General features: G+C 35.4%; 1 pseudogene; it reads right to left on the reverse strand.

Moving 5' to 3' along the window:
* Positions 1-1,175: 1,175 nt before the first annotated feature.
* Positions 1,176-4,331, reverse strand: LOC120199154 (annotated as a pseudogene).
* Between the last annotated feature and the right edge of the window lie 4,573 nt (positions 4,332-8,904).

Consider the following 8,904-nt stretch of genomic DNA (forward strand, 5'->3'; position numbering starts at 1 on the left):
CTCAATTTAATCATACTTTTAATAAATTAAAATAAATTTAATCCTCCAATTGAATGATGTCACATGTCACCATTCAATTGGAGGACAACATGGTGTATATATTTTGTATCTTAGTGTAAAAATACATAATTTCTTAATATTTATATATATTGATTTTAAATTATTCTTTACATTAACTTATTAAATATACTTTATTATTAACTTAATTTAAAAATATTTTTATTTTCATTTAAAAACATATATCTTATGTTTAAATTTATTTAAAAGTATGGCTAAATTGAGAAAATATGTAATTAACAGGAACTAAATGTGTGATTATACCAACCATCACGTCACATATTCTGTTAATTATTAACAACGGTTAACCCATGATGGTCACATCTTAATTAAATAAAAATAAAAGTGATTATATCTTAATTAAATAAAAACGAAATTGGCTATATCTTATAATTTTTTAAATCAGTGACTAACAATGGACAAAACAAAAACATAAGCAATCATCCATGTAGTTAACCCAAAGAGTTATTAGCCTTGCAATATGCAGGCAGATAATCTACACTTTTCCATCCCTCCATTGCAAATATACCCAAAAAAGCAACATTTCAAGAGGAAAATTCATATATTTGCAAAAAAAAAATCCAAAATTGTCTGCCAGCAATAAACCTGACAATATTAATACAATTACACGGCATGAGAAAAACCAACAATATAAACACAGCGTCACAAACTTTTCTTATTAGTGTGGAGTGATTGCATAACATCACAAATTTTTTAAATATATAATACGAAATATTAGCATACCAAAATTTATATAAATCAAGCCTGCCAATTAACTAATGCTTTCATTACAGGCTTCGTAGAAGCATTATGGCCAAACACTTCGATTATTCTATGAAAGGCTCTGAAAAATAAAATCATAAATCTTTTCATCAAAATTGATCCCAAGCAGTGAGGGATGTCATGGATGATTGATTTGGTGTTCTCAACCACAAAATTTAAAAAGCAACACGAAGCTTTAGAGTAAAGCATCCGAATACTACAATGCCTACAAAAACGTGCGGCAGAAACATTAGCAGCTGGTAAACCTGCATTTAAATTGTATCATCCCGAATCCACAAGATCTGAAAGTGAAGCGTGCACTAAATTAAGAGGATGTGGGGGAAAAACAGGTACGGTTCAAAAGTTCAGGGCTCCTTCAGGAATCCAAGCAATTTTTTTTTTCCTGGCAGGCTTTAATACAGCCTACCAGTACACTCAGAAGAACCACAGTAGCAAAATTTCTGCTTTATGTACCATTGTCGTCTCGAACCTGATCTATCATATAATTGTAGTGATATGTCAACTCTTGCAAGGGAGGGATATTCTCAGCAGCAAAGAACATTATGTGCGAGATTCTCATATCTTCATGGTCATAAAGGACATTTTGTGCATACAGATTAGGTGAACAACTATGGTTTATGAATCTCCCAATATTGCCAATCCGTGCTGCATCGATGGTGAAACCACTGTCCTGTACAACTTGGCAAGAACTTGAATGTGCATCAGGCATTATGGTTGAAAGACCATCCCAGAGAGAAATGTCACTATTATTTCCAATATCAAACAGATACTCGTCACTCCCTTTTCTTTCAGCTTCCCTATCTTCGAGGAGCTCTCCAGCATACTCACAGATAAAACTTCCGGAAGGGATAGAATTTAGGGATCTGACCCCCCAGCCTCTTGATTCAGTTTTAAAGATTTCAAGCTGAAATTTCATACCATGTTGGCCGACTCTATTATGGCAAGAAGGAGGACAACTGCAATTAGGACCACATTCATAGACAAGGGGCTTTGCTTCAACAATGGCCCCATTATGGTTATACGGAATCTCTCCTCCATTCTTCATCACACAGGAACAATTCACTGATTCTGAACATCCATTAATACAACCACAACCTTTGGAAGGAATAGGGCAGCACCAGTCAGGGTAGATCATGTGAGGTTCATACACAAATGATGGGGGGTTTTCACCATCTATGGTGTTTATAGCACAAATTGAAGTTTTCTCCTTCCGTTGTGAAATATCATTTACAACGAGCCCCTCCTGCACCTTAGATTTCTTTACAACTTTCCAAGCAAGCTCCGGTTGACCCGGAATTCTGACCAGCTTATATTTGAAGACCAGCTTACCATGTGGTCCTGATTCTTGCTTAAATTCCACCACCAAATAAAGTCCATCATAAACATATATCTTACCTCTACTTTCCAACAAAGTAGACGACGACCTTGATTCACCACGAATCACCCTTACCGGATTCTTAACAACTTTGCTATTTGCCAAAGCAAGGTTTCCTCTTTCAAGCTTTTGGTCCTCTGGTTGTTTACCTTTCTGCATCACATTTCCTCCCTGGCCCATGTAACTCAAGACATCTGAACTATCCAAATCATTCGCATAGCCCCCTGCAGCTATAATACTGGTAGCAATAATCTTTTCACCTCGCTTTATATAATCTATGCCACCCTAACTCTGGCGGTGAAGGCCAACAATATTGAGCTCAACAAAATACTGAAACTCATCACCAACTTCAACGCCCGGAACAGGTCCTATGATCTGTTTGCCTGTGTTAACATATTTCCCTTTTTCTTTGAGAATTTTTGCAGCTAGGATATCTATCCTCTTACTAGCCTTTCCTTGTTCCTTCATCTTTGATTCTTCTTCCTGTAAGAGCTTTCGATAGATGACTTGGAATAAGCATAAAGTCTCTCTCACTTTGTTCCAAGTAGTCATTGCATCATTATCATGATCTGTACTGCTTGGGCAAAGACGAAGGCTCACATCATAACTGCAAGATCTCTGAGCAAAATTATCATTTGTGTATTGCTCATCCTGCTGCAACAAGTCTTCCTTGTTCCAAACAACAACCTGACCACAACTTTTACGAGCCCTTTTTTGGAAGAACTCTTCTTGGTATTTTCTTGTGGTGGTGGCAATATAGAGTTGCTCTCTTTTTTTCTTTTTAATGAACCACCAGCCAGGTCAGGTTTGCAGGTGTCTTTCCATTGTCGACAAGGACTATCTGATAAAATTTCTCAACTCCCGTGATTCCCCTCCAGCAATTGATCCTCAAAAGCAGACGAATCAGGAAGCTTTTCTCAAAACTGTTTCCTTCTTCATAGACGACAATTTGACCCTCCTCTAGCAATTTATTTTCAAAAGATGATGAATCAGGAAGCTTTTTCTCAAAACTCCCCTTCATAGACAACAATATCACGAACAGGGTTTTCCTCCGAACCTGTTCCATATACATCCCCTGTCTCAGTTACTTTCTCAGAGTTCCTATCAAATTCATTTGGAAAAGCTTCAGAAGAAGGTTTGCTGCTGTTTATACTCATATTTCCGGCATCCTCCTCCATATCATTGCAGGAATAAGCTTCATATGCACCTTGCTTTTCCATTTTTTCAGAAGATGGCTCTTCAGGTTTAGAATCAATACCTTCTACAGAATTCTGATCAAATTCATTTGGAATAGCTTCACAAGAAGGCTTGATGCTGTTTCCGGCATCCTCCTCCATATCGTTGCAGGAATAAGCTTCATACAAGCCTTGCTTTTCCATTTTTTCAGAAGCTGGCTCCTCATGTTTAGAATGAATACCTTCTAGCACTACCTTCTACTTTACCATCTACAGCATGTATATCCTGAACATCCTCTATTACTTGTCTCACATCAGCACATAAGGTCTTTACCAGGGATTTTTCTTTATTTACAAACTTCTCTATATTAAAGCCCTTGTTCTTCAAAGAGGTAAGCCATTTCGCACGCTCCTCTTCACTAAGAGGTGGAGCATTTCTTCCACAAAATGGAGGGAAGTCTCTCACAGCAGTGACTCCTCGTCGAGGAGAAATGGCAGTATTCTCCTCGGGCAAATCCTTCTGTGAACCAGAAACTTAATTTATCAAACAGGCCGCAACTTCAGAGCCTCCTGAAAACTTCGTTTCACATTGAACCTTTTCGGCATTATCGGGGGTCAACACTGCTGGCTTTTCACACTGGACCTTGTCTGCATAATTAGGCAATAATTCTGGCTTTTCTGACTCGGAAACTGTCTGCTCTTCTTCTTGCTCACTTGGTTTGGTTATTTGGGCAGCTAACCTTCCGCACCCCGGCGGAAAATCCCGAACGGCTGAAACGTTACGCTTCTTAAACATGGGGGCAGGGGCAATGTGACCATTTTCAGATGGCACCCTTCCCAACCTTGCCTCAGAATGACCACCACTTGCCAACTTTGATATCACTTTATGCAGCATATTATCAGAAACCCCCATTTCAACTCATTATATTACAAATCGCAAAAAATCTACCTAAGAAAACAATAGTATAAATATCATTTAGCTTCCATTAGCTTAATTGCACAAGAACAACCAAAGAAACAATAACATAAATTTCTTTCAAAAAAAAAAAAGAAAACAATATTGTAGACATCATTGCCCTGTTATTAGCTGAAAAACTAAACGAAAAAATAAAGTAATTCTCAATTTTCTAACCATGGATGAAGCTAAAATCAGAAAATAAAGAAAACGAAACTCATGCCCGCGAGACTTTAATTTCTAAAATCAACTTTTAAGAATCAAATCAAACAACCGAATAACCTACCTGATACTGAAGAACATTTCAATTGAAAAGGGGGAAGGATGAAATCAAACTACATATTCAACCGAATAAACTATGTTTTCCTCAACTATTCTTGGAAACCAGACTCAGAAAGTCAGAAGTCGATATGCATAAAAATGGCGTGTCTTTCAATTGAAACGAAAATAAGTATATATAAAAATCAACAACAGAATCAAAGAAAATAAGAAAAATATGAAAGGAAAATTAGAGAGCATACATAATATAGAATGGGTTTAGAAGAAAGAAGGAAATTATAGAAGGAAATTATATTAGGATGAGATAATCACCGATAATTATCTTCAAATCACATGGCCTCTTAAATACCAGAGTGCAAGAAGAAGATATAAATTGTCGAAAATGGGAGATCTGTTGTCCTTCCCTTCAGTTTTTGTTTTTAATTTTATCATTTTAAAGAATGAAGTAAAAGTTTAAATGGATTTATCCAAAAAAAAAAGTTTAAATGGGTTAATTTTATTTTGACCACAAAATAAAATTATGGGGTTAATTTCATTTTAACCACAAAATAAAATATTTTATCAATTAAGTTACAAACATTTTATTTTGGTGTCAATTAAATTAGTAAAAAGCACGGTCCCTTAACTTAAAAAAATTAATGTGGTTCTCATCTTATTTTTTTTTATTAATGTGACCCTCTAACTCTAAAAAAGAATTCAATGTGTCCCTTTGACCACATTTTCAATCATTGTGTAACACCCCTGACCGGTGCGGGGGACCTGATCTGATCTGGGTTGTCACATTAAGGCCACCGGAGTGACCCACAGTAAAATCTCGGAAAATTTAAAACTTTTATTAAAACATGTAAACTCATAAAATCATTTATACATACAAAAGTAAAATTTCCCAATATTCAGAAATAAAATAGATTTCCAGACTCAGATATAAAAACAAAATACAAAATACATGCCCCCCAATCACATGTACCATACTCTACAAGAAACGCCAGAATAACTCCCTTACTGGTGTCAATAGATGCACTGGTACGATTCTTTTAACCTGAAAAGGTGAGTAACAGAGTGAGCTTTGAAAAGCTCAACAATACAATACTATCATTTGATGCTACATGACATGCAGATAAATAAAAAGCCATATAATTTCCTTATTGAATCAGACGTATATCGGTTTTCGAGATAATCTGGGGTTCCACTGGTAGTTCATAGAGTATAAGCCATGAAGATCTCAGTTCATATGAAGCATTCATAGTATCACGTTTTCAGGAGGTCGATTAGAATGTCTAGTGTGTTCCAATCAAAACCAGTGTAAATATATAAATCTTTTTAAAATCATAGCGGAACCCTCCAACCAAACTCCATTATGCAGTTCCCCAGAACTGCGTCCGTAGGGCTTACCCTAAGCACACAGCAAAGGATGCCAACCTAAGGATATGTTTTGGGCCCTATGGGTCTACCCAAGGGTATCCTTAGGTCCGTAAGGATTTACCAGCTGGATCAGAGATGTACCTCCATACTCCATAATCCTACCCATATAAAATATTCAGTAAAAATCAATTTTAGCTGTAAATCGTAATATCAGGATCGTGATCCAGTAATATGTCATAACCTTTATAATGAAATAAATCGTATAATTGATCTCCACCTGTACACTATAAGTAGTTCCATGATTAACCCAAGGGAGTGTCGTGGGGCATGAGAGCCTACCCAAGGATCACCTTAGGTCCGTAAGAATTTACCAGCTTGATCAGAGTTGTACCTCCAGTCTACCCATATAATATCCCAACAAAACAGTTCGAGTATAACCAGTGAAAACATAAAACCGTAGTTCACAAACCAATAATTTTCGTGATTCCATAAATCAGGAACAATTCATATTCTTCGATGAAAACCGTAATCAGATATCACATACCATGTTGCCATGGTTAATAAACCAGTAAATCAATACTTTCGTTAAAACTCAATTCAAAACATATAAAACCGTCATGTAGTACATGTGGAACACACTAGAGGATCCAAGTATTTCTCGGAGACACTTGGTAATTATCAGAATGGATAACATGAAATTGATGTAATTTGATTGGATTCTAGGAATGAGGTCCTATTAAAAGAAATCAATTACTATATGATCTAATCAGATATTTAAGGTTGATACTTTAGAATCCTACTATGATTCATGTGCATCAGGAAAGTGTTCAGGAACATTTATACAGAATAATTCTAGATTCAAATTTACTGAGAGTGATTCCATTACCCAAACAATCATGGGTATTCAGGAGTATACATTGAATTAACAGGATTTCAGTCCAATTGAATTAAATGGGGCATTCAAAATCCTTTGCATCTGAGTTACTTGCATGCTCGGATATTACAGGAGTGATTTGAGCTGATAAGGGAGAAACGAAGATTCAAGACATTTACAATCCATGTCGATTGATTGAATTATGGAACAACTCGAGCTGAACAACTTCCAGAACTGATGCATATTAACTGGTCAATTCATTGCCTTTCCAAGGTATTCACTCTTTAATAACAAAAATTCTTGTCCATAGATAATCTTCAGAATCGTCACTGAATAGATCTTAAGGAGACTAACAGATATTCCAATAATCTTTATTTCCTTTCTACATTGTAACAATATCAAGAATTGTCGACGTACTTAATTATTGGTTCATAACCTATAGGGACAGTGCATCATGCAAGTTCATTAGTGTTCCCAAACTCATCCAAATCACTTATCAAATCCTTGGTCATTAAGGTTACCTAGTTCATTTAGTAGTCAATTCTATCTCGGATACTTCAGAGTTTTCCAGAGTAATTCTGACGTTTCTAAATTTCGAATACATATTGTACTTCCGTAAAGTTCAATTTGGTTATATAATAAGGTCATTTTGGTATTTGTGGTTGATTTGTCTAACGAATATCCACTTCTTAGTACCAAGTGCGCTCTAGAACTGAGCTGAGCTGAGTACTTCAAGAATTATAATCGCTCAAAACTTAAGGAGATGAACAAGCATTCAAGTGGTATCGATGCCATTCAGGTACTGACATGGCATTAGGGTTGGTCGGCCTACTTAAGTTTTGTTCCATAACTTTTAAGGGCAGTACAATATCCATATTTATTTGGATTCCTTAAGTAATCCAAGACATTTACCTATTTTAGGCCATAAGGGTATTTTTGGTCATTTTGGTGTTCAATATTATTCCAGTCACTTCAGAGATTGAGGATATCCAATCATTCCTAGGCTTGGTAATATTCTGGGTCATTTGCATTCCAAGGGTATTTTGGTCATTTTACACTTCAAAGGTAATCTATAATTCCAATATAGATCCAAAATTTAATTCAATGATTCCAGGGCTCCAGTGTATCAGAATATGAGTTCTCAAGTAGTCTCCTTAACATAATCATCTATTGTGTTAACTCCTTAAGCGTATCATCATCATTTCATTCAAATATATCAGTAACGTACTTTCTGATAAATTATGCTTGAATGTATTCTAGTTCCTTTAGAGTTCAGGGTATTTTGCTCTTTTGATCATTAGAGGTTATTATGAAGCTCGAGCACATTTCATTAATTTTTTTCTATTGAATCATATACAATTTTTTGATAATTGATCCAATATGTCCTTTCGGAGTTTATTTTTCACCTTCCGGAGAAGCCTTGGTCCTTTCCAGTACAAGGGCATTTTCATAATTTTATCCCTTAGGACTATTTTAGACAATTTCTTATCCATATAATTCTCGATATTTAACCTTTAACTATATTAATCATAGTTTATGAATCTTGAGATTGATTGATTAACTCATTGAACATAAATTATTTCCTTTCAGTCTATAATTTCTCTTAATCGAACCGTCTGAGTCCTATATAATTATTTGTCTTTATTCCAATTTACGTTTGAGATTGATGATAGTTAGATACACCTATCCATGAGTTTTGAAAAGCATACAAAAGGTAGCAGAGTATTACATGGGTTTAATGCCATATTGATCGGCCATTTAAACTCCATTACATCGCACTCAACTTGAATTCAATGTCCAATAATTTTCATATATACAAAAACATAAATTTCATCAGAAACGAAGCTTAATTGTGAAAAACGAATCGAATTGGGTGGTTAATCAGTGAAAAACAACTTACCGGGTTTGAATTTGGCGAAACAGACTCAAGACCACGAACGATGACACACGCTAATTTATGACTTGCAAAACATGTGTGTCATAAAAAATGGCATGTTTATTAAAATCTTAACGATTTATGACTTACAATAATGTGTGTCATATT

Source organism: Hibiscus syriacus, unplaced genomic scaffold (assembly GCF_006381635.1).
Source record: "Hibiscus syriacus cultivar Baekdansim isolate YM2019G1 unplaced genomic scaffold, ASM638163v2 tig00005377_pilon, whole genome shotgun sequence".
NCBI classification, from domain to species: domain Eukaryota; kingdom Viridiplantae; phylum Streptophyta; class Magnoliopsida; order Malvales; family Malvaceae; genus Hibiscus; species Hibiscus syriacus.